The 26,324-nt window shown below is 42.7% G+C and overlaps 1 protein-coding gene across 3 annotated transcripts in view; it reads right to left on the bottom strand.

The window, feature by feature from the left end:
• PIK3AP1 (phosphoinositide-3-kinase adaptor protein 1) overlaps positions 1-26,324 on the bottom strand; it is a 108,240-nt gene that overhangs the window by 53,059 nt on the left and 28,857 nt on the right. Inside the window, exons 1-2 of one of the 3 annotated variants that reach the window (XM_012654516.1) lie at positions 14,078-14,132; positions 10,015-10,200 (exon numbers count right to left, since the gene is read on the bottom strand). The exons of 1 other annotated variant lie outside the window; for it this stretch is intronic. The gene's annotated coding sequence lies outside the window, so the exon portion shown is untranslated. Of the gene's footprint in view, positions 1-10,014; positions 10,255-14,077; positions 14,133-26,324 lie in introns of those variants that run through there. One more of the 3 variants, XM_012654517.1, reaches the window with a different exon arrangement.

Raw genomic sequence — 26,324 nt, 5'->3', positions numbered from 1 at the left:
ACTTCTAACACAGCCAGGGTCTATCACCATGGCACAGAATACATGCCACCCAAGCAACTCTCACCCAGCACAAGAGTCTGTAAAGGAAAGAGCCAAAAAGATCAGGCACAATTCACACTCTTAAATGATTATATTAAATCTCAATTATTTATTATTAGATGCCTGGATGTCCCTCTAAAAAAATCTCTGAGGAATCCCATTGACTTAAAACATTCAATAGGTTTCTTAAAATGGAAGGGGGTTCCCTGGAACTACTTCTTCCTCCAGAATTGTTTAGACACCATCCCGAGTGGCCACAGTGGCCCCAATGCTTGCCAATTACCTATTCTAATATATCACACAGGTATAACGTCTTTGGGATGGACCCACTGTGTGGTCTGCCATTGCTTCAACAACAAAAAAATCTTTTATTTCTCCTAAATTTCTGGCCCACTAGTCTGCTGGCCAAAGAGTCAAAGCTCTAAAAAATATAATTAAGAAAAAAATGGAGAAAATGTAAATAAGCCAAATGAGAAAGGAATGGTAACTACATACATGGAGGAGATTTTTAAGAAACACATGGAAATGAAAACTCTATGCTAAAAATTAATATTAAAGTGAGAACTCTGTGCTAACAAAATCTCAATGCAATTTTTATAGAAAAATATAAACTACCAAAATTGCCTCAAATAAACAGAAAATCTGACTTAATCAATAACCATGGGGGGAAAAAGAAAACTTCCTCAGTTTTCAAATAATATTTAGAGTGAAAACCACCTACCTCTCCTTGAATTGAATTTAAAATCTTATTTGGGACAATGTGCTTTCTTATAATACTAGTTTTTTCCTACCAAGGAAAAGTCCATTTATATAGGTATTATGTCCCCTAGTAAAGTTTTAAAAAATAACAAAGTGTAGTCCTATTTTATATTAAAGTCATAAAAAAACAGAATGGACAGAGAAATTAAATATACTAGATAGCTCAAAAATAAAGCTTCATTCCCATAAAAACTTAATATGTGATAAAGAAAGCATTAAAAACCAGTACAGATCTGCTCTGCGAAAGACATTCTCAAGAAAACAAGGAGACAAGCTACAGTCTGGGAGAAATGTTTGCAAAAGACATATCTGATAAAGGACTTGTACCCAAAACATACAAAGAACTCTTAAAGCTCAACTATCAGAAAATGAACAACCCAATTACAACACCTCACCAAAGAAGATATATAGGTGGCAAGTAAGCACATGAAAAGATGGTCTACATCATATGTCATCAGAGAAATGCAAACTAAAACAACAACGAGATAGTACTACACATCTATTAAAATGGCCAAAATCCAGAACACTGACAACACCAAATGCTGACAAGGATGTGGAGCATCAGGAACTCTCATTCATTGCTTATGGGAACGCAAAATGGTACAGCCACTTTGGAAGACAGATTTACAAAACTAAACATATGCTTACTATACAAACTAGCAATCTCATTCCTTGGTATTTACCCAAGAGAGTTGAAAACTTACATCCACACAAAAACCTGCACACAAATGTTTATAACAGCTTTTCTCGTAAACTGCCAAAACTTGGAAACAACCAAGATGTCTTCCACTAGGTGAATGGATTAAAAAGCTGTGGTATATCTAGACAATGTAATATTATTCAGCACTCAAAAGAAATGAGCTATCAAGCCATGAAAAGCCAAAGAAGAAATTTAAATACACCTTACTAAGTGAAAGAAGTCAATCTGAAAACACACTGTATATGCCAGGTGTGGTGGCGTACGACTGTAGTCCCAGCTACTCAGGAGGCTGAGGCAAGAGGATCACTTGAGCCCAGGAGTTTGAGGCTGCAGTGAGCTATGATGGCCCCACTGCACTCTACCCAGGACGACATAGCGAGACTCTCAAAACAAAAACAAAAACAAGAACAAAAAACACACTGTATGATTCCAACTATATGACCTTCTGTAAAAGGCAAAACTATGGATCAGTGGTTGCCAGTGGTTAGGAGGGAGGGTGGAATAAGCAGAATTTTTTTAGGGCAGTGAAAATACTCTGTCAGATACTGTAACGGTGGATACATGTCGTTATATTTAAAACATTTGTCCAAACCCACAGAATATACGACATCGGCGTGAGCCCTAACATGAACTATGGACTTTGGCTGACCATGATGTGTTGATGCAGATTCAGCAACTGGAAAACGTGCCTCTGGTGCTGGGTGTTGCTGGTGGGGGAGCTGTGTGTATGCAGGGGTAGGAGGCATATAGGAACTCTCTGTACTTTCCACCGGATTTCGCCATGAACCTAAAACTGCTCTAAAAAATAAAGTCTATTAAAAAATCAATCAAGTCTATTAAAAAATAAATCAGTACAGAATAAAGGAAGTGGTTATAAGAAGGATGATTCAGCAGATGGTGCTGGAAAATATTAGCTATCGTGGGCAGTGGGGAAGGGAGGGATACTATTTAGATTCATCATAACTCTCACAACTCCAAAATGAAATTTAGATGGATTATGGATTTAAATGCAAAATAAAAATAAAACACATTTTAAAAGTTAAAAAGATGAAAATATGGGTGAACATTTTAACATTGGTTTGAGAAAAGATTGTTAAACAACTGAAGAAATCACAATCTAAATGAGCAATAGACTTGATCATATGAATTTAAAACTTTAATAAACAAACTAAAAACAAAATCCAAACTCTTATAGTAGGCATTATTCATAATAGCGAAAAGATGGAAACAACCCAAATGCCCATCAACTGATGAATGGATAAACAAAATGTGGCATATCCACACAACGGAATATTATTCAGCAATAAAAAGAAATAAATTCCAAAACATGTTGTTCAGGATAAATAATTTTTGTTTATTAATTAAAATAAATAAGACGAATGTTGAAACATTATGCTAAGTGAAAGAAGCCAGTCACAAAAGACCACATATTATATGATTTCAAATATATGATATGTCCATGATAGGCAAATCTATAGAGACAGAAAGTAGATGAGTGGTTGCTTTGGTCTGGGGAGACTGGCAGGATTGTGGGATGGTAGCTAAAGGATATGGGATTTCTTTTCGAGGTGAAGAAAATATTCCAAAATTGACTGAGGTGACGGTTGTACAAATCTGTGAATATACTAAAAACCATTGAATTGTATACCTTAAATGACAAAATTGTATAGTATGTGAATTATACCTCAATATAGCTGTTACCAACCCCTCCCCCCAAAAAAACAACCAATAGCAAATCACAAACTGGTTAAAAATTTAAAAGTAATGTGACAATGAGCTAATCTCCTTAAAATATGAAGAGATTATAGAAATCTCTTGAAAAACACCCAAAGCCCTATACGTAGACAATTCACAAAAGAAGGAATATAAATTACCTCCTCACTCAAAAGAAATAAAATATTCATTCTCACTAGTCATCATGGAAATTCAAATACAAATAACATACTGTATTCCTATCTTACTCTTTCAAATTAGAAAATGTTTAAAGTATACTTGGTGACTGTTTGGAGGTGACTGGGGGACAGGCATCCCCTCGATGTTGAGGGAAGCATGAAGTGCACAACCTTTCTGGAAAGCCATGTGTCCATACCCAGAGAAAGAGGAAGCCTGTAAAATGTTCACACCTGTTACTACATAATTCTACTTCCAGAAGTCTCTCTTAAGGAGGAAATAAGTGTCCAAAAAGGTAGAGAAAGATACTGAACCAAGATGTCTTGGCATCAGTGCAAAAACTGAAAACAGCCTGTCTGAAAGAATATTAAAAACATTCTTTTCAAAGAGTTTTAAGTGGCGTAGGTAAAGCTTATGGCATGTGAAGGAAAACAGCAGGTTATAAAATTATATCTCATGCTGCAGGGTTTCAATTATATAAAAATGCATTTTAAAAGGTTAGAAGAAAATGTGAGGCTGATTTCTGCATGCCTCTTCTTCCCTCTCTCTCTTCTTCTACCATTTTACGTATTTTAGGATTTTCCACAGTGAGATAGCATTACTTTGATAATGGGGGTGGGTAATGGGAAAAGTAGCAGCTCAATCTATTGACTAATAATTTGCCCAAGGGCCAGCTTGACACAAATAAGAATGATTCTGATAGTGCAGCGCTTGGCAGATACTCCCCAGCGCTCAGATGGGCCATGGAAAATAAATAATTTTTTCCAGTGGGTCCATTCGTTTAGTCACCTTGGATAGCCAGGGCTGCTCGCTCATTTCGGGAAGTCAGGCAGGATGTCATTCATTCGGCAGAGTTATTCTGGTGGCACTGACTGACGAGCCACGGCAGCCTCTTCCACAGTGCGCTGCAGAGAAGGCCAGCAACTCATCGGGGTCAGGGGCCAATCACTTTGGCAGATTAAAAGTTTCCCCTGAAGGAAATGCCAACTTAGACGTTCGCACTCCTGAAACCCACCTGATGGAGTGGGTTGGTCCCAAACTTCCCTCATGGACATACAGATCCCTCTTCAACTATTATTATTGAAGACAATACCACCTTTGCTGTCCTGAGACTCAAATAATAAATGAGTGAAGTCACTCTGAAAACCCCACGATCCTCTCCAATGTAAAGCATTATTAAGATGCCAATAACACTGTTTTAGAATTCAACGATATCCTCTCAGCTATTATGAAGTCTGGAGAAACTCTGGAGAAATTACAGAAAAATACTCTTTGTGCAGCCCGTTCCCCAAAATCTCATCTATAAAGGACCCATGTGACAAATACTTTTTGAATTTAGTGGCAGGAAAAGTCTGTCTCTTCAGACAACTTGCCTGCTTTCTCTTATTATTAGAAAATAACAAGCTAACATTGGTATGTTTTACCTTTTGCCCTTGCTGCCAGGCAGCTCAGTGACAAATTCGGTTCTTAATCTCTTTCACACTCTTGTCCAGGTCCTTGGTCTTGCCTATTTCTCTTTTTTTTTATAGTGTTTAATTTTCGGGGCTGCCTCAAATACTCTGGGCATCCAGTCGGTATGTGAATCACCGTTTCTCAAACCAGTGTCTGCCAAAAGTCCTCAGACATATTCCTTATGAGAATTTGTGTTTGGGCTCTTCATTTAGATGATAATGCCTTTGTAATGGGATGCAAGAACATTTCAGATTATCCAAATGACTACATCATAATTGGGTCCTGCCATAGGATTTGGGGGCCTGTGTCTGTGTTTGCAATCACTTTGCAACTAGGTCATGCTATGCTAAATGTTGGAGGCTAATGAGGACAGAAGAGAGAGGCAGGATGATATGCAAATGAGGCATTTGTGCCAACTGAACACAAGATTCCCCTGTATACTCTTTAAATAGAGAGACGTGGTGGGAGATCCAAGTCCCGAAATAACACAGGGGAGACGCGGCGAGCCTCCCGATGGAATCAGTGAGTACCCCAGCCTCCATGCTGTGTTCATGATGCTGCCTCAACAAACCAGCACCGTTTATGACAAAACAAATGTCATCAATTTGCCTTTTATTTATTTTATGCCTGTATTTGTATCTTGTCCATTTGTTTTGCTTTCAGAGTTGGGAAAGGACAATAAAGATAAGAAGTTAAATATGTTTATGCATATTTAAATGACATCAAAATAATTAATCTGTCAACACTAAAGGTTCATCATAATTTTTTCCACAGGAGGGAGTCTATATACTAGAATTTTAAATGTAATCAGTATACGTACACACTCAGACCCACACCTAAGCCATATGGAGAAGCTCACACAAGGTAAGAAGGCTAGTGATAGACTCTATTATAACCAATAATAATAACCATAAAGTTACCATTTATTGACTATCGTGGTGACTGCTCAATGGTCTTAATCTCATTCAATTCTCCAAACAACCCTGTAAAATAGGAATCAATATTCTATTCCCATTTTATAGATAAAAATACTGTGCCTGGAACAAATGAAATAACTGAGCCCAGTTCATGCAGCAAGCAAGGTGGCAGAGCTAGAATCCTCCCCCAGGCGTCTCTGCCCTGCCTCCTTTCTGCACGTGGTCCAGGGCAGTGGAAGGCAGTGTCACTTGCTATTCCTGGTCTGGGGTTGTGACTCTGCAGCTCACAAGACACAACTTGGGCTTTCGCTGTCACTGACACCTGTTGGTGCAGCCAATGCTGGCTTGGTTACGTATGCTGTGATCTACCATCAGGGCAAATGGGCACATTCCAAGAATGAGGTTTAAGTCAACAGACATTTAATGCCAATTGGACCAGCCAAGGTCCTGAGTGCCCTAGTGGCCTCTGACCCAAGGATGCACGCTCTTATTTTCCAGTTAAATTTTCATACCACAATGCCACCACCTCTTTTCATTCCATAACATCTGGTATTCGGTCGGCACTCTGGAAGGGGCAGGGTAAAGAAGAATGGAGTTTGCCGATCTTGGAGAGTTTTTTTCAGAGTACGCAAGCTAAGGTAATGCTAAGCCTTGGGAAACATAAAAATAAGTATGGTTCTTAAAAACAACCACGACAGCTACTTGTTCAGCAGTTGCAATATGCCAGGGGCCGTGTAAAACACAACATAGATGATTCAATTTTGTCACAGCTAGGAGATTGGTATGATTCTGCCCATTTCACAGATGAAATCTAAGTAGGTTGTCCAAGCCACACAGTGCATGCATGCTGTAAGGCGATTTAACCCCCAAATCCACGCTCTCTTCCATTTGCCAGGGTTTCCCACACTGTGAGCCATGCACCCTGGTGGTGCAGGGATGATTCTAGAGTGTACAGCAAACATCAAGGACACTTAACCACATATTAAGAAAGCAGTCCCCTTTCAAATCTTTCAATTCCACTTATACCAAAAACAAAAAAAACACTTCACCTGGTAGGAAGATGCTTTTAACGCAGGTTTAACATGGATACCTCCCTTTGTGCCACAGAGGGAACAAGGCCTTACAGCCACGCCTCTGTAGGCATCCATATCTCAAAGAATTTAACACCAATATTTGGTTTTTATCGTCTATATTTCGATAGTTACCTTCACGCTGTATCAAGAGATACTGGTTTTTCATTTACAGTGGCAAAGTTTCCTTTTAAAATAAATTTACTTAAAAAACTGAATTGATTTAAAATATTAAGTTAATAGCATAATGGAAAAGTTTTGAGAGTAGATAGTGTTGATGTGAATGCAATTAACATCACTGAAGTGTATACTTAAAATTGGTTAAAATGACAATACTATGTTATATATATTTTACCACAATTTTTAAAAATTAACATCAAATACCAGAAACCACTGAATCGTACACTTTAAATGGGTGAATTGTAATGGCATGTGAATGATAACTCAATAAAGCTATTTAAGAAAATAATAGTTCTATGGTACAAAGATAAGCCAAAAACAATGTTGGTAGTGCTCAAAAGACTGAAATTTGGGAAAACTGCATTATGCTATACTGCTTCCACTTTGTTAAACTAACTTTATTTTTTTTAAATGTTTCAATAAGATAAAGTGAAGGCAGGAAGGCAGGAGGAAGGCCTGTAGCATAACCACGGTGCATTGCTTTCTCCAAGTTTTTAATGATGAGGAAAAAGAAAGTGAAGAGAGAAGGAAATTGAGGAGATAAATTGCAACTGAGAATGAAGAGCTTGCCAGCAATCTCGTCAAAAGTGGAATGAAACAGAAACAGTTACGGGGCCAGTCAGGGGAACACATGTCTCTGTGTCGGACTTAAGTGTGACAGGGGTGGAACACCAGTCTGTGTCCAAGGCTTCCAGGGTGGCTGATGAAAGAAAGACTGAAGAAGATTTAAAGGTTTCTTAGAAGAATGCAGAAATGAATAGCCACGCAACCTAAATATTGGGGTCCACAAAAGACAAGGCTGCATTGACATCCCGGATCTGGGACCTAGATGTCGAACTATCCCCTCGACATCGCTCAGATGGAGCAGGAATATAGAGTTTTGCCTGAGGTCTGGAGAAACTTCTGGAGGCTTTTCCACTAGACATGAAATTTCTCAGCTGTAATGATGTTCATCCATCCTACCTAAACCACTATGAAGAAATCATCAAACAGCTATTTCTCAAAGCCCTGAATAAAATATTCTGAAACCTGAGCTCATTATGAAGCTTCCTAATACGTAGCAAACATCTACTGAACATGTCTGCACGCCCTAGCACCAGCCTGGGTCCCATGCAGGAATCCCAAAAGTGTGTCCTCTATAGTCTCGTCCCTGAAGAAACATCCAGCTGAATTGGGAAGATGAGGTTCCACGTGAAAAAGCTGAAAGAACTATGTGATACCTTATCATCAAGCACCAACCGCTATGATGAGACTATAAACATAACTAAATTGAGTGAGTTAAATGTTTCTAAGCATTTAGAAAAATGCTGGCACACGAAAAATGTAACAGAAGTTTAGAGAAGTTGAGAAAAACTTCCTGACAGGTGAAGAAGACAAGCTTAGTTCCCTGAAGTCAAGTAGCATTCGGATGCTGAACTTACTCTTCCATGAAAAAGGTTCGATATTTTCTCTTCAAATTAATAAAATAATTCATCGCCCATTCTTTCATTCCTTCAAAAAATAGTCATTGTCTATCAAGGAGTAACAAATATTCAAAGCCCCGGCTTGCCAAGAAACGCAAGGGCAAGCACACGTCTGTCCTATCTGGTACTGGGGAGACCACGCATGAGAGTTGGAAGGACTTTCCCACACGGGCAAAGCGTGACTCAAGGCACAAGGCCTGAGGGCAAGTGGTGTGTGTGGGCTACAGGAAGAAATGTGGGGACACCTTCTGTATCTACCGGTGGTGGGGGGGAGGGCTGCATGAGATGGGGAGGGAGCTTGGGTGTCTGAGGGAATCCTAAATGCCATGCAAATGAGTTTGGTCTGTATCATGGAGACCTGTCACCAAAAAGTATTCAGGAGAAAAGGAAATGCTGCAAAATATAGACTGAAAATGCAGTTTTATTTTTCTTAAGTTGGACATTTTCTTTGCTTGGTTTTAAAATAATTCCAGACACTCGAGCAGAATGTATCAGCTCTTTTGTAAAGTCTGGTCAGAACTGAGAAGTGTTGTGGCTGCCCACCCCTTCCCACCCTGAGCGAGCACTGCCTTCAGATGTACGAAGTAACACAAACTAGCGGCTAACACAGTGTTACCAAGCCAACAACCTGCTCTCTCTGCTTCCAGGAACAAGTGAGATGCTATAATTAACCCAGTGTCTGAAAGTATACCATAAGCATGGCTTACAAAACGCTTAGGAGATGATTCTGAAGTAGACTATAAACACTGCATTTATTTTGTTTACACTGGCTATCAGCTTAGACATTCAGTGCCATGCCTATTGTTGTGTCCCTGGAAAGCACAAAAGGAAACCTGAAGCCTGGCCTTGTGGCCAAATTCCAAAAGCCTGGACCCCAGTGAAGGAGCCTTTGCTCTACTGCAAATATACTTGAGTTCGCGGGGTGGGAGGTGAGAGGCTTGCAATGGTGGGACTCAGATCGTGAGTTTCAATAACCCCCCACCTCTCCCCCCAGCTTCCTGGCAAACATCAAGACTGCTTTTTCATTTTAGTCATCACCATGGGTCTTTCTTCCTCCTTGTTCACCCACCTGGGTTAATAGGCATTGAATTTCCTGTCCAACTAACCCCTTTCACTTACAAAGCTCCCAACAGAGAGTGACAGTACACCCAACCTGCAAGTCACCAGCTACCCCAAAGTCACACACAGTCATCAGACTGACGGTAAGAGGGTCAGTGGAATGCCGGGTTCTTACTCACCAGATCTCTTCTTGGCATTAAAGCCAAGGGAGAGAGGCAGTAACTATTATTAGGCGGTGTTAGTGTGAGTTCATTAAAGTGACATCAATCATTGTCCTAATCACCTTCATCATCATCATCCTCATGATGCCAAAAAGATAAGGCAGAGTCCTCTGGACACATCCCAACTCAGACTTTAAATAAACTCATGGTGGCCACTCTATCTCCCTGGAAACAGCGAGAAAGGAGTAGAAAGCAGGAAAGAAGAATGACTCTACTCCTCCCACAATCCCATGCTACTAACTGTTGGAATGCAGGCTGGCTCACCTGTGACATCCGACCTGCTTGGCCATCCCGGTGTTCTGTGCCAGCTGCAGAGTCCTGAGGCCGCCTGGTTTCACTGCACATCGGTGGATCTACCGTACATCAACCCAAGTCTTCTCCAGCTCACACAGACCCAAGGAACAGTATTTCTTGATTCACCAGGTAATTCACCTGGCCCTCCTCAAGGTACTTAAGGTTCAGGATCAAGGGAGCAGGACGGGAAGAGAGAAGAGACCTCAAGTCTCTAAGACCTTTATCCAGCCCCTATTTGAATAAATGAGCTACTAGCTATAAATGAACTATTCAAAGTGTTAGTTTTTGGTTTTGGTTTTTAAAGCAAAGAATGTCGGTTCTTCCCTTCCCCTCCCCACCCCACACTACCTGCTCATCGGCTTGAACAAAAATAGCACCACAGCTAAGCTGCCATGACAACCAATGACAGCGTGTGCTCACCCTTGTCCACTGATGATAAAAGTTGCCTGCAGCTCCCACGGCCCTCTCCCAGCTGGAGCTGGGGCCCTCAACCTTCTTCCAAGCTCAACCTTCAGGAAGCTTTCCTGAGTAGAGCCAAGGTGCCCTCTCCTTCTCCAAGAAGCCAAGGGTTAGCTGGAGTTGTCTCACTACCCAGGGCCTCAGAACTTTTTAATTTGTTCTCATTTGTTCCTTTCAGTGTCTCCAAGCACGCAGAACAGAGGTGACTATGCCCAGTTTGCAGATGGAACAATGGAGGCACAGGGCCGTGAACTGACTGGCCCTAGGTCATTAGCTGCTGGTTTCATGGTAGAACCACATTTAGAACTCAAGGTCCTGGCCCTCAGACCCGGTTAGCAGGAGAACAGAGGCGATAGCCGCTCAAGAAACGTGACCCAAAAGGGGGAAAGATTCCTCTGGGTGACCCGCTTCCTAGTCACAGACTGAAGTTCCCCCAACCAGTCTCTAGGATATAAACCTAGGAAGGGCTGAGGAAAAGATCTGCTTCCCCGCCATGGCAAACGGGCCCCACAAAAACCCACCTCTATTCTGGACTCAGCATCTCTGGGGCTGCTGCCACTAAACACAGATGACCCAAAGAGCCCAGGAAAGCTTCACTGGTCGGGTTCATCAAGATCCTTAAGAGGCACTGTCCATACCTACATCCCAATGGCTCTCCACCCAGGTGCCCAGGCCTGGAGGCCCTCAGGCCTCTGTTTCATCGTTCAGGAAACCCCAGTGTTGCTAACGAAGCAGGAGCTAGCACAGCCCCCCAAAAGGCTTCCTCTTTCTTCATCTCTTTCCGACACTTATAAATGTGCTTCCTCTGCCTATGTAAATTTGGTGCAAATGGCACAACACAGGCTTGTAATGAGGCCATTAATAACTAGCCTTTTAACAGGCTCTTCTTGGTTTCCTGGTGCAGGAATCAATTCTAATCTAGACAGACACTGATGTCTGGATTTACCGGTGTGAGGACGAACAAATGGGCTTTGTTTGGGGCAGGCAGCCACATAAACGCGGTTTATTTTCACCTACTCAAGAACTGAGAGGCCAAAGGCAACTCTTGATAATAACCAAGCCTTGGAAATTGTGAAAAAAAATTCTTTCTTTTTTCTCCCCTCCACTCGATCATCAGACTTCCAGCAAAGGCTGAGATGGTGTTTTTGCTGACCCTTAGCATTCTGACCAGCCAAAACCATGAAGTTTAGCTGGCTGGTTTCACTTTCCATTTTTCAGAAGGGTAACTTTCTATTTCTTGCTTCTCACTGGGAAACATTGTGTCTGGACTCACAGGGTGGTCAAGGTGGGGTCTGGGGCGTGATGCTCCTTGGTGAAGGGTTTAAAGAAATAGAAAACACCAAGATGGCGCTCCGAATTCCACTTAAATAATTATGGGCCAAAATTAAAACTCCTTTAACCCAGGAGCTGCTAATTAACCCAATTAACATTGGGGATACTAAGGCCAAGGCTCTAAAGATAGTCCATAATATTTCCTAGCAACATAAATGCAGTTACCGAGAGATTCTGGAAAAGCACATTCAACTAAGAAGACCTGGATTCAAGTCCCACCTCTGCCATTTACCAGGTAATCTTAACTTTTCTAAGCTTCCGTTTTCCTCTCCTTTAAGATGAAAATATTTACACCTGCCTGGCCTGTTGCACAGGCTTGTTGGAATTAATACATAAACGTGCAGAAGCCCTTTGAACACTGAAACGTACTAGACAAGAGTTAAATCAATTATCGTTGTTTAGCTGTCGACGAAATTGTCCTTCTACTAGACTGTGATTTCTCTGAGAACAGATTCCTCGACGTTCATTCATCTTTGTATCTCCCCAGGGCCTAGAATATAGTAAGAAATCAATAAATGCTTTTTGCATGAATGGATGAATCGATGAATGAGATAAGACCAACCACCTAAGTTACTAGCAGGGAAAACAACACCTCAGGGAGGACCACCACAAGGCTTCGTGCCTGGATGCTTTTAGTGTGGAATTGGGAAAGAAACAGGAAACTGTCTCACCTCCTAATTTATGATAGCAGGCTGAACCAAGCTGCCCTGAAAATTCTGCATGGTACACTGTGTTAGTCCGGGTCTTCCAAAACACAAAGGCTGAACTGGGATTAAACATACAAGGATTTTATTAGGGAAAGTGTCTGGGACTGAAATTGGGGAGGAAGGCTGGGAGAGAGAACCTTGAGGCTGTCTGAGTCTGAATGAAGAAGAGAGGAGAGGAAGGTTGGTCGGAAGTGTCCTAGACCACCGCACAGTCTAAGGAAAGTTATGCAAATCTGTCAGAGAGTCCTCAAACTGAAGTTGGCCACTGGAGAGTCCCATGCCTTCTAGAATGGGCCTGCTGTAGCATCCACGCCATGCTCAGTCAGCTGGGAGCAGCCGTGGGAAGCAGGGCCTCAGTCAAAGCCATGGTGGATTTAGAGCACAGCACCGCAGCCAATGGTCAATTCCATTCGCAGCAGTGGGAGGCCTTCTAGGCACATTCTCACGGCCACCACATATGTGGCAGTACTTCTGAGCATGGAGTTGAGAGTCCAGATCATCTGGATTGAATCCTTGCTCTCACCAGCTGGTTACCTCAGGCAAGTTACATGATCTCTTAAGACCTCAATTTCCTTGTTAGTAAAATTGAGATTATAATTCCTACCTCTCAGAATTGTTATTGTCAAATGCTATGTCTGCCACATAGTAAGTGCTCAGTAAAAGGCAGCTGCCATTTCTCTGTCCCTTATTATTATTCATGAATATTAATACTTATATTACTTAAGAAGTAATTAAGTCTCAGAACAAAATAAGTATTATATTAATATACTTATTGTAAGTATTATATACTTATTATTATAATAATGAGTACTTCTGTTAGCAATGAGGACCTGAGAATAGTCCCCACTGTTGCATACTTGTACTGGAATCTTTTGAGGCCATCACAGGGACAGGGAATATGGCCTAAAACCACGGTTTGGCAGTATCACAAGTTAACCAACCAGACCAGTTTGTCTACAAAGGAAAGATCAGAGGGACTTTCCCAGTTTGGCTGTTTCCTGGAGGCGCCACCAGGGTGGGTTACATTGTGCCAGAATCTACCTGAGGCCACAACCTCCTCTCCTCCCTTCTGCTTGCAGTGTTCCTTAGCAACGTCCTCAGTCTGTCCCTGCCAGCTGTGAGACTCTGTCTGCCTCTTAAAGAAAAAATGGTCAAGGAACCTTTCCCTCAAGAACAGGACTGTCCCCGGGCCCTGCGAGACACGACTCTTTGCTGTGCTGTACCCATTGTGAGCACCCATTTGGGGACTCTTTTCTTCCCTTTGTCTCTGTGACTTTGTGTTTTTTAAATCTTGGCCAACTTTTGGTAGCGGTCATTGCCTGGCTACTGCTGGCCTCTGACCCCTACATCCTGCTGGAGTCACAGAGTGTCCCCTTGCTGGGCTGCTATGACAAGAGGCAATTACAGGTTTCGTGGCCCCAGTTGAGCTGGCTCAGGCCTCCCCCAGCCTTGCTGACCCTCATGCCTTGGTGACAGTAATCACCAAGAACCAACAAGGAAAGGAGCCCCAGACAAACTGGAAACTGTGCTCTTACCTCTTTCTCCACCACTTAAAGGCCTTTTCTCCAGCTCCCTTTTCCCAGAGGGTCACCAAAAACGCACCCTGGGGTTTTCTGTTTTTTCGTCTTTGAAAGAATGACCTTCAGTTTTTCTAACTGAAAGAGTCCAAATTAAACTAAAAAACATTGATTTTGTTTAATAATTAACAGCTTAACAAAGCTGATCGAACTGTACCTTCCAGAATAAGCTCCATTTCACAGGGACTTTTCCAGGGGGTTTTGGTTTCCATGTTGGAGCTGGAATCCAACACTTGAGCTGCCTTGTTTCAGCCTGAGTTTAGACAGCAGAGGACACAAACTACAGGACCGGCTGAGCCCTGCCAACCAGGCCTAACTGGGCCTCCCCATCTGAGGAAGGAGGGGGTCGTACTCCAAGGTGGAAGTAAAGTCTCACAGCAACAGAACAGGCTGGCCACCATCGGGGCTTCTTTTTCTCCACTGGTGCTCCAAGCCAGAGCCGGGAGGTGTGGGCTGACCTGGCACCAGACACCCCAGTGTCCAGGAGAGAGAACTGCCATCACCAGAGAGAAACACCAGTTAAGCCATCTTCTGCCCCAATGGCACATAAAAATATTTATAAGCTTAGTAATTAGCCTTCTCACATCACCTTTCTTTATCTCTTGTTTGCATTCGTCCCTCTCGTTAACTGAAAAACCAATCATGTTTGGCTTCTTTGCAAATCCAAATTCTTTAAGAAATGATACCCTGAAGTCAAACTTGGGCATTCTCACATCCCTACCCTAAGGTCAGCTATCCATTAACCACCACTAACCACGTGGCCTTGGTGAGTCACTTCCCCTCTCAAAGCCCAGTTTGTCCTCCTCTCTGTTAAGACAGAGTGGACAATACAGTTTGATTTTGGAGGCCCCGCCCAGCCCTGACACTCTGTGAGTCCACTGGCCTTGCCACCTGCATTCTCACTAAGCACAAAAATGTGGCCCTTTGACCTCTCGTCAATATTTCTCCCCAGCAAGCACAGTTTGGTTAGGCGTAGCACGAGATATAAAGTGAGAGGACAGACTTTTCATTCGGGGGTCGCAAGCATGAGGACACAATATAGTTTTCACTATTATTTTATAGGGATCACTAAAAACCTAATCAACATTGGAATCAGGGTCAAGAACGATCTATCCCAGTGGTTCTCATCTCCTGAGAGGGAGGCAGGAGATTTTGCAAAGGTCCTGCCAGGGTAATGAATTAGAATGAAGAAATTGTAGCTGTTAGAAACATAGTCAATATTATATTCTTACTTTATATTTAAAAATTTTTTTAACTATTATTTTTATAATATAAACTATGGAAGGGGAATGTGTGTCAAAAGGGATCGTGGGTTAAAACAGGTAGAACATTGCTTCCCTGGAATCCTGGCAACCTACCGTCCACCTCTCTGCCACTGCCCTCAACCTCTGCCCACTGGCCGCAAGACCTCACTCTTTTTCACTTTTCCTCTCCATGACATTGCAGTCCTTTGTACTTCATGTTTTTCCAGCCCAGCAGCCACGATATAGTTTATTTCCTCTTTGGTCAGGGTTCAACAACCTTCCAAAAGTAGGGGTGGCAGACACAGACCCCCATAGGGGAAGAGGAGAGTGGTCCACTCATACGAAGTAGGCAAGGAGCACCTGGAAGGTTCTCATGCACAAAAACCTTCCCCACCTCCACATTCTACTAACAAAAGCTTCATCTGAGTTATTGCACTGGGGGTAATGCAAATGCTCTGGGGAAGGGTTCAGCTTCACGGTCACTCACACCTTAGCAAGAATTATTTTTGAATCTTAGATCACCAGAGTTTGAAAAAACCTTAAGAATCATCTAGTGCAAAATTACACTAAAAGATTTTTTTTTTACCATAGTCAACCTCTATTTGAATATTATAGTGACAAGAGCTCCCTTCTTGAGTCTACTCCACTGATGTATATTTCGAGTTATCTGTGAAAGCTCATCCTCATCTTCCGTCCAGCTCCGCGGAATCTGTTAAGATGGTTCTGCTACAAGTAAGGGAAATCCCAACTCAAAATGCCTTAAACATGAGGGACATTTATCTTCCAGAATAGAAAATCTAGCAGTCAAGTGAGTTCGGGAGTTGGTGAGCTTTCAGCCACATCACCAAAGTCCCAGGCTCCTTCCATCTCTCTATTCCATCATCTGCGGCACAAGCTTCATTCTCAGGCTGGTGCCAAGATGGCTGTGGCAGCTGCGGGTTCACGTCAGACACACAAGGTCCAGAGAAAAAAGAGAAAACTATGCCTGTAACATGGAATAGAAACTCTTCACCCTAACTGCTCCAACTCATAGCACATGGGCAGTAGCAGTCCCCAGGGGAATGCCATGCAATCATTGGCTCCATAATCATCCCAGATGCAGAGAACGTGGGAACTTCCACCATAACATCCACCACTCCTGCTTCCAGGAACCTCCACTTCTATCAGAGTCTTCCTTTACCCTGCAACTTAGAACAGCCACAGCCCTTTCCACAACATGGCTCCTACATGGTTCCAGCCTCGCTGGTGGTTCTTCACTAGACACAGTCTAGCTGACCTAAGAGTAGAACGTAGGATCATCCTGTTGAACCAGATCGAGATAATTCTGAATAATGCTTCTGCCGCTCAGTGTAATAACTACCCAGTCACCTACGAATGTTATCTATCTAAAAATCTGTATTAGTTTTCTAGGGCTGCCATAACAAAATACCACAGACTGAGTGGCCCAAACAACAGAAATTTATTTTCTCACAATTCTGGAGGCTACAAGTCCAAGATCAAGGTGTCAGTAGGGTGAGTTTCTTCTCAGGCCTCCCTCCTTGCTTGCACACGGCCATCCTCTCACTATGTCCTCATACAGTCTTTCTACTGTGTGTGTCTGTGTCCTAATCTCTTCTTACAAGGACACCAGTCATATTGAATAAGGGCCCATCCATATGACCTCATTTTACCTTAATTACCTGTTTAAAAGTCCTGTCTCCAAAGCCAGTCACATTCTGAGATACTGAGGGTCAGGACTTCCCCACTTGAAGATGAGGGAGACACAATTCATCCCATAACAAACGTGATGCCTGACTTCTGTGCACGCCTCAAAGTCAGGGAACAACTGGACACGAAACCGCAGGCAGAGCCTCTGGCTCTCCTCCAGGAACTCCGTCAAGGACCGCCACGAATCCCATCCCCTTCTCATGTTGCGCTGAGATCATCTCTTTGGAGAGGGGATTTTGACTAGGTTTGGGAGAGTGCTGCAGAGAAAGATCATTCTGGAAACCTGGGCGCTTCATGTTAAGCAAAAAGAAGGCTCTGCTAGGGTGTTTCCACAGTCAGAGTGGGTGACTCTAGACGCGAAGGTGCTGAATCGGAGGCTGCTGCCCAGGAGATCCGTCACGATGGAGGTTAAAGGAAAAAGAGCTCGGAGGTTATCAGGAAGCAAATCCAGAGATTTTCCAGTGTTACTTAGGACACAGGTAGTGGCAACCGCGTCTGGGAAACTAAAAATTATCCCATATCATAGAGCCTGTTTGTGAGTAGCCAGGCGGGCAGTGATGACTTGGCATTTTCCCCGGGGACTTGAAGTCCTGAGTTTCTATAGATACAGTCAATGAAAAGCAACTGGTATGTATACTTTCACATTTTCACTGTCTTTAAAAAAATACACATGCACACACATAGAGATAGAGAGAATGAGAGAGGAGAGAGAGGGATGGATTATACTATTAGAGTAACTACACATAAATATCCAAAAATTAAGTAGCTGGCACTAAAGAGTAAGATTTAGATAAACAAACACCTGTTCATAGATCAGTTACTCCTGATCCTTAACTGTGCCTTCTTAGGTTAAATCGCTTAATTTAAGAGGCAAAAGCCTGCACTCCAAGTCGACTTACAATTCTAATGCTTGAAGCTTTAGGGAAACCCGATGTTAGTATTGCACTGCTGATTTTCTCTCCTTGCTGGTGACAGCAAGTACTCAAAGGATGGAAATGGTGGCAGGGGGGTCTGTAAAGATTGCTCAACCCTGCTCCTATGTCTGATGCTTGAATCTTCCCCACGACCAAATGCCTACTCAAAACCAATGGGACTGGTGCATGGGAGTTCACCTCCGCAAGAGCTGCCTTCTCTCCGAGGAAACACTTCATTCCTTCTTCAACTTCCTCAAGGAAGAAATTGTCCACAGAGAAGAGAAACACCTTTTTCTGTCCCCTGCTCTAATTTGTACTGCCTCACCATGATGAGATTAAGTCTGTGCTGACATGATACCCGGGTGGGGGAGGGAGCCATGTGACCCCATCATTCTTCTTTTTTTTTTTTTTGCCCCATTAATAAATGCTTTTTAGCCACTTCACCAACTGACCCCAAGCCTTACCTCTGGTCTCTAATCAAAATCTTAATGGGATTTTACATAAACTGAAATTTACATTCAATCATCACCATAGCAACCATCACACAGAATTAGATACAACTTTTACATCTCTAATATATTCTATTTTTTTTTTAAAGAGCTGCTTTCCTCTTCAGCTGCAAATCCAAGCTATTCAGAAGATAACCATTAAAAATCTATTTTGAAAAAACTACATTTAAACAGACTGTAACAAGGTTCTAAAAACAGGCATTTGAAGTGGTTTCCAGACACATAGAAACATACACTTATCCCCTCAACTGTGGCCTTAACGTTGCTCAAGTCTTAAGGATTTGGCCCAGTGCTAGGGATTAAATCAAACAAGGCTTCCCTCAAACGTGTGACAACCGTGCCTTGAAAGGTGCCCTGTGGTAACAACTCCAAGGTAGGGCAGAAAATTCTGCTAATGTGCATCATGTTTTAAAAAAAAACACAATTAGACAAGGTTGGATTGGACAATTCAGTGTGCAACTGGCAAGTCCCTTGAAATTTCTAGAATTCATCTATTCACTAAAGAGGAGCTATTCATTGCTAATGTGGCTCAAGGCTGTGTGGGAATACGCCAAGGTAGGAAGAGCAAGCCAGAGATAAGGGGAGAGATGCCCACCCAAGCAGTCTCATTTTTTCTCATTCTATGAGTACAATGTCACAAGAGAAGCCCTGGATATTTGCAGATGTTGGAAATGTATTTCAGATTTACTAAAAGGTAAAAAAGATACCTTTCAGAAATTCTACTAAAACAATACAAAATCTACTTATGAAACTAACCCCACTAACAAATTAATAAGCACCCAACCGTCTCATTGCTCTTATATATCTCACTCCTTGGCTACCCACAGTCCCAGAAATTGGGTAATTCAGTTGTACTGAAAATTAAGATAATAAAATAAGGTCATTTTCCATAAGCCAAATAATCGTATCTTATTTATTTAAACTATAATGTAGTGATACTCCGATCATTCATTTACTCATTCATCAAATATTTACTGAGTACTGGAAGATGCCAGCATATGCTAAGAGCTTCATCTGACAAAGATGAGTGCGACTCCATCCAAGACCTTGTTGCTTTTCTAATTCATAGTGTGGCAGATGTTTTATGCCAAAATGTCAGGGAAATCTTAACCCATTTTCTCCAAATAAACATCCAAGGTTATGGCTATATATACGAGGGAATGCCAGTGACATGGCTTGCCGCTCATTTTGATGACTGCAGTCTGGACACCAGAACTAGACTGACAGTTAATAGGCCACCACTTCTGTTCTTAAGACCTAGTAGACCTCACCACAGGACACTTATTTTGAGATTTCTGAAAACGCCCTGCAACTCTGCCACTTAGGAGACAAGGCTGAATTCCACCCCAAATGACAAAGAAGCTTCCCCCAAATGCCCCTTAATAGCCCAGCAATGTGAAAAGCAAGCAGAGGCCATTCTGAAATCTTCTCAGTCATTCTTTTCTACTCAAGACCACTGACGTAGCTAGTTAGGCAATGTGTGCAAGGAGAAGGTTATTTCCAAACAGTCGCCAAAGTATCCTGTATGCTTAGAAGTGAGAAATCTTAAGTATTAAGTGACGTGATGTATGTGCAAAAAGTGCTAGTCCAGGTATGAGATGCTGGTTTCCTCCCAGGTGCCAGCTCCAGTGCAATACTGGTGGGTGCCTGGCACCTGAGTGAGACTAGTGCTGGGGCCACAGCCCAACTCCATGGGCAAAGATGCCTTGATCTATTAAGGAAGTCTGACTTGGGAGCAAGCAGACTGCGTTGTACAATGTGTCTCACTGTCCAAGACAGCCCAGACCATGCTGCAGGGGAAGGGGCAGATATGTGCCACTGAGTTACCAGGAAGAGTGTGCAGAAATAATCAGACAGAAAATCCCAGTGCAACAAACCTTAGAATGCGATCTTAGGAAAACTTTGAGGCACAATTGGCAGAATTTAAGACAGAATGGGTACCTTCGAAATTGCTGGAAAAGATAAGAGCTAACCAAACACCTTTCATATTGAAAAAAAAATGCACCAGGAAAACATAAAACTATGGAAAATCCAAATATGGTCATGGAAATCAGAGATCAAAGTATTTGAGGTGACACTCTCTGATAGATATGCCATGTTACCAATTAACAAGACAAGCTGAGGATAAGGTTAAAATCCTTTTGTAAGAGTTGAAGAGTCTAAACAATATATGCCTTGCAACCACCACTGAAATTCTTGGTTTTTTTGTCTGTTTTTTGCTTTTTTTTAAAGATCAGTAGGAAGATCACAATCTCTCCAACACGGCCTCCTGGCAATGATGCAGATGTGTGGTTTTTGTGGTCAAAGGAAGCAAAGAATGTCGTTTGAGGTATCTTAGGGCTGTAGACTTACTACTTTTGAAAAATATAAATAAATATATCCACAAAAGCCACAAAATTCAGCTTGTGAGTTATATATGTCTTGATTTTTTTTTTCAGAGTTTCTTAGAAGACTGATGTCAACTCTAAAATAATCCCAGTGTGGTCATTTTAGGGGGTGGTCGGTTCAGTGGTCATTAAGTTCAAGATGCATGAACCTATCACTGGTGTGAACTGAGCAAAGAGAGAGCACCCCTAAATCTCCCCCATCCTGGGGCTTCATTGTTTGGGTCTGTGCAGCTTGGAAAAGCAGAGGCAGCCAGGCTGTGGTTCAGCAAGAAAGGACACTGACCATCTTCATCTGTCCACAGCCCTTGGTGCCATCTCCATAGCTGGGCTGGCAGCAAATGACGGGCCTCACACCTCCTGCAGTGGAAAGAACTGTGTCTCCTCCTGCCCCCATGGCAGAGGGAACTGTCACACCTGACACACATTCCAGGACTAAAAAGTTTATTGAGCATTTACTATGTGCCAGGCACTGAGCTAGATCCTGGCAGGATCCCACTAGACATATTTTGTTGTGCAGCTTGCTTTCCATCTTAGCTCATGGGCACCTGTCCTCTACTCAGTTTTCTGGCTTCAGTCCTCAAGGACCTCAGCACCTTTGGGGTCATGAAGATTTAAATATAATAATAGCTCCAATGCAAAGAGAAAAGGTCAACAATAGAATGCCTAGTGTGTTCAAGGGAAGAGGACAGAAAAGCAATGAAAGTGAGCTCTCCAACACTGGTTCTCCAAATCCCCATGTCTTAGAAAGGACACCTTACAATCTGAAAGAAATCCTTCAGGACATGTCACCAAAAAGCTAATAAACTTATGAAATTAATTTTCTCCAGGAAAGAAGGTTAACAAAAGCTTCCAATACTTAAAAAAAAATTGTAAAAAAAGCATTGGGTTGCAGGCCTGTAATGAATAAAGAGAAATTGAGAAAGTTTATATGCATCTCTCAGTTTTTGAGGCTGATCTCAGGATGGACCAACATGCCCTAAGATAAGCCATGGAGCAGGACAGAGAATGGGACTGGACACAGGGGAGGAAAAAGCTGAAGCCTGAGCAGGCTGGGGTCCTGAGCCCCCCAAATATGCGTAAGTTAACTACAGGAGATCCATGTTTCCCTGTTTAATGCATTGGGGTTGTATGTAGGTTTTGTTCAGGGGACAAAAAGTTTCTGCTGCTACCAAAAAAAAAATATATTTAAAAAATACTCTAATAAAATTTCAGAAGTCAACAGGGGCTGGATGGTAGAGAGCTTTGCACAGTCATATTAAGGAGTCTGGACTTTATCCTATAGTCAGTGGATCCCCATTTGGGTTTTAGGAAAATCATTCTGGCAGATTGGTAGAGGATGGGCTGGAGAGGTATGAGATGGAAACAGGAAGACCAATTATTAATAGAAGACAGTTGTCCATGAGCTAAGACAAAAGCAAGCTGCAAAACAAAATGCACACAATTATCTACTTTCAAAATTTTCCACGTGTATGTATACATTAAATTCATAGAAAAAGATCAATTAATTTTAAAACATCAAGTTGCAGAATAATATGTACATAATGATTCTATTTATAATGAAAAAATGTCCATGCCTGTGTGTGTTTTATAAATTCATCAAGATGGACAGGAACGATACACACCAAATCGTGAATGGTATAAATAGTTGCTATAATGGAAGTGAATGAGGATTTGGAGAAGTTGATGAATATTTTTACTTTTTCCTCTGTATAGACTTCTGATTGTTAGAAACATCTTTTATAACGAGCATGTATTACCTTTAAAGTTTTTAAAAATATTTCTAAAACTTAAAAAATTAAAAGGTTATCATAAAAGTTACATTGTTTCTGTGACAAGAAATGATCAGGGACTAAAACCAAAGCAGTAGCTGTGAGGATAGAAAGGATGGAACAAACCCAGCGCCCTGATGCTCATGGAACAGCAGGCGATGAGCCTGGGCACAGGGGGTGAGGGTGAGGGCACAGGGAAGATGTTCCATTCCCCGTAGCCCTGGGAGGTGGGCATCTTCACCGCATCGTACAGATGACTGACATGGAGCTCGGAGAGCCTTGCCCCAGAATTCACAGCTGGCTACTGGAGCCCTGGCCAGCCCTGGTCTGAATCTTAGACTTGCTGCCTTGGCCAACTAGATTTCTTCACATCCAGAGCTCTCTTACTTCCTTTTCTGTGCCCGTGACCTGATTCAGTGCAGCCGCAGGGAACTAGAGAGTTAGATCTGACAACACAGGGCACCTGCAGGGATGAAACGTGTGCCCGTCCCTGTCAAGTACTGAATTCCAGACACTGAAACTGGCCCCCAACAGACAAATGCTCACAAGCTAGCTTAGCTCCTGAGGATTCTTGACAGCAGGGCCTGCGTTTGCTACAGACTCTGTAATGGCTCTGCCTACCTGATACAGCAGCAAGTCCTCGCTAAATTCACTGAGTGGGTGTTTAATAAATATATATTCACGGGAGGGCAGGAGGATCACCTGAAGCAAATATGAAAGGGGATTTGATTCTTTATTTAGATCACGAGTGCTCTGAAAGCAATTTTTTTCTCTCAACAATTCAGGATGTAGGCAATCAATGCACATTTGTGACAGATAATGACTGTGACCCTAATGAGACAGTAATTTAATCACTCTGTTCTAAAGTTGTTTCAGCTGAAAAGTAACTACAATATCTGTGCTCCAAGGTGTCAACTGAACAGCCGGCCAACTAATAGCATCTTCTAAGATCTCTGAGTGCTCACACTGTGTGCTGGGCCCAACATACAATTCCACGGAACGGTGCCACATGGGCCCTACTCCTGCGGAACCTGCACACTCTAGCTGGGCTGTGTCCTGCGACTGAGTTCTACGGGAGTTCAGAGAAAGGAGAAGCCATAGGTACTAGAATTTAAATTAGAGGGACTTGGGCTGTGTGGTAAAGGATAGAGACAAAAACAGTGTAGATTCTCCCCAGCCCCTGAAGAACATAACGGGATTTCACAGTATCCATAAAAGCACCTGTACGCAGCTTTCACGCTAGGACCCTGGTCAGCACCCAGCATTGTGTGGTCAGAACTATTTTATGCCCTGACCACCCTCTCTTAAATGCCAGAGACAGCACTGTCACAGATTCCAGTAGACTTGGTACGTGGTTGTGTTCATACCTCTTCCATACAACATCTAGAACGCAAACCCAAACCAACTTGGTTCATACACATTTGCAGCAAAAACAAACAGAAGTTCAATATGGATCCCAAATTGACCCACTCTGCCCTGTGAAGGGCAGGATGGACGTAGGCGGGCATGCCCAGGCCATGAGGTTGAAAGCCACTGCCTTGAACACTCCTCTTTCCCTCTGCGCTTTGGAAACTAATCTCTTTATCTCTATTAGGAACTGTGATTGATCCCCTCCTTTTGAGGTAGAGTTGGAGCCTTTTTTGATTTTGCATCCCAAGCACAGAGCCTGGACCATTGTAGGTGTCTGATAAATAGTGAATAAAGTCACGTGAATCCATCTGTCCAGGTGCACTCCCTCAGTGCCAATCCCACACTTCCAAATGTCCACTTTGCAGTGACTTTGGGTTGTGTCATCATCACCATAAGATCAGAATCCCTGAGACTGAATGCCTAGTCCTCCCCCAAAACTGGCTGCCACAGCGGACCACCATTTCTCTCAGTGACATCATTCCTCCAGTCACCCACACTCAAAATCTTATTTACTTGCCTCCTCTTTGTCCCTTTTCCCATTGACTCTCCCTCCTAAATCTAGTGCACACAACCCTTGCCACAATTCGTTCAGGCCCTCATCACCCTCATGTCTGCATTAAAGCCTTTGCACGCTAACTCCCTCTACAACTCAGGAAAGCATGTAAAAACCAGACCCAACCTTCCTTGCATTCCTGGTCTACGTGACTCCCCACTGCTCATCCTTCCTGCTCCTGAACTGCACTGGAGTCCACTCAAGGCCCCTGCCCTCATCCCTATCCCTTTTTTACCATGAGGCCAGAGCGTGGAGAGGCAGCTGGGTAGGCAATGGTTGGGAGGCCAGTAAGGGTGACGTTCATGGAGGTGGTTTGGAGCAAATCTGATGGGAAGGCAGGAGGGGGTAAGACAGAGGGAATTTGTCTTGAAGTCATCTTTGCAGAACAAGCACACTCTTTTCTCTTGGACCCTATGTTTATGTTCCAGGAAGCTACTGCATATTTAGGGCCAAACAACTCACCCACCCACCCCCAAACACTTGGCATTTCCACTGTTGATTCAATCAGCAAGCTGCACACCAAGGTCTTCCCCACCTACATCGAAGATGAAGCCAAGTAAACACACGGCGAGCTCTCTACAGTTCATAAATACTGATAGTAAAGGGGGCTGGTGATAAGAATCAAAGGGTGAGGATAAGATGTCAGAGGAACTTGGTACTCGATGCTATCTCACCAAAGTACTCACGAGCCCACAGAAATGTACTATAATATTTGATTGGAAAAATCTGTGCATAATACTTCTTTTTTAAATTAATCACTTCTTTTTTAAATTAATTAATTTTAATTGACAACTAAAAATTATATATATCATGTACAACATAATGTTTTGAAATATGTATACGTCGTGGAGTGGCTAAATCTAACTAATTAACAAATGCATTACCTCTACCATTTCTCATTTAAGTAGGATCTATATATGTTTAGCTCTATATCCAACTGACGTTGGGAGAAAGGCTGCCTCAAGAACTCAGCCCTTTAGCTGGGCTGTTTCAATAATTTCTCCAAATGTCACTGTGGTCACTTTGCTGCCCCAGTTAACAAAAAGTCCTCTGGGATAAGACGGGCAAGTCTCCTCATCTTGATGTTGGAGGAAGAAACTAACCGTTCCACCTACCCTTCTCGCTGGTCTCCGAGCCTCTCAGAGGTTAATCACTGCCAATACCTTTCTCCTTCCAGTTCTGCTCCCCAACCTCTTCCCGTGGAGTCTCCTGAAGGTTCCAGAGCCCTCCTTTCAGACCCTCACCCAATCCATGTTTGTCTGTTTGTTTTTTGTCTTTCATCTAAAACTTCTCCTTCTTACTGAGACTGGCTGGTGGGGTCTCTGGTCTGCCATCTTGGAGCTCCCCCACCTCCTCATCTTAATGTTGAAGGCCCTTTTATCACTGACTCAATATGACCTTTCTAATCATTTTCCCCAAGACCACTCCTCAGCCCAAATGCAAACACATTCTGTACTTTCCTACCCCTCAGCCTTGCCCATGGAGTTCCCTCATCTTGGATGTCTTTCCCTCTCATTCTCACCAATGCCTCTTAAAATCCAACCCTCTGTTTCAGTGTCATCTTCTCCCTAAAGGTTTCAACTGTCTGCCCTGTCGAAAGTCCTTTCTTATTTTCTGATTCTATATGCATGTCAGTCCCACAGCAGGCAACGTTCACTCTTATGAACACAACTCACCCGCTAGGCTACTTCCTCCCTCCCCCCACAACCATG

This window comes from Propithecus coquereli, unplaced genomic scaffold (assembly GCF_000956105.1).
Source record: "Propithecus coquereli isolate 6110/MARCELLA unplaced genomic scaffold, Pcoq_1.0 Scaffold440, whole genome shotgun sequence".
NCBI classification, from domain to species: Eukaryota; Metazoa; Chordata; class Mammalia; order Primates; family Indriidae; genus Propithecus; species Propithecus coquereli.
This window is presented reverse-complemented; position numbering and strand designations above follow the sequence as displayed.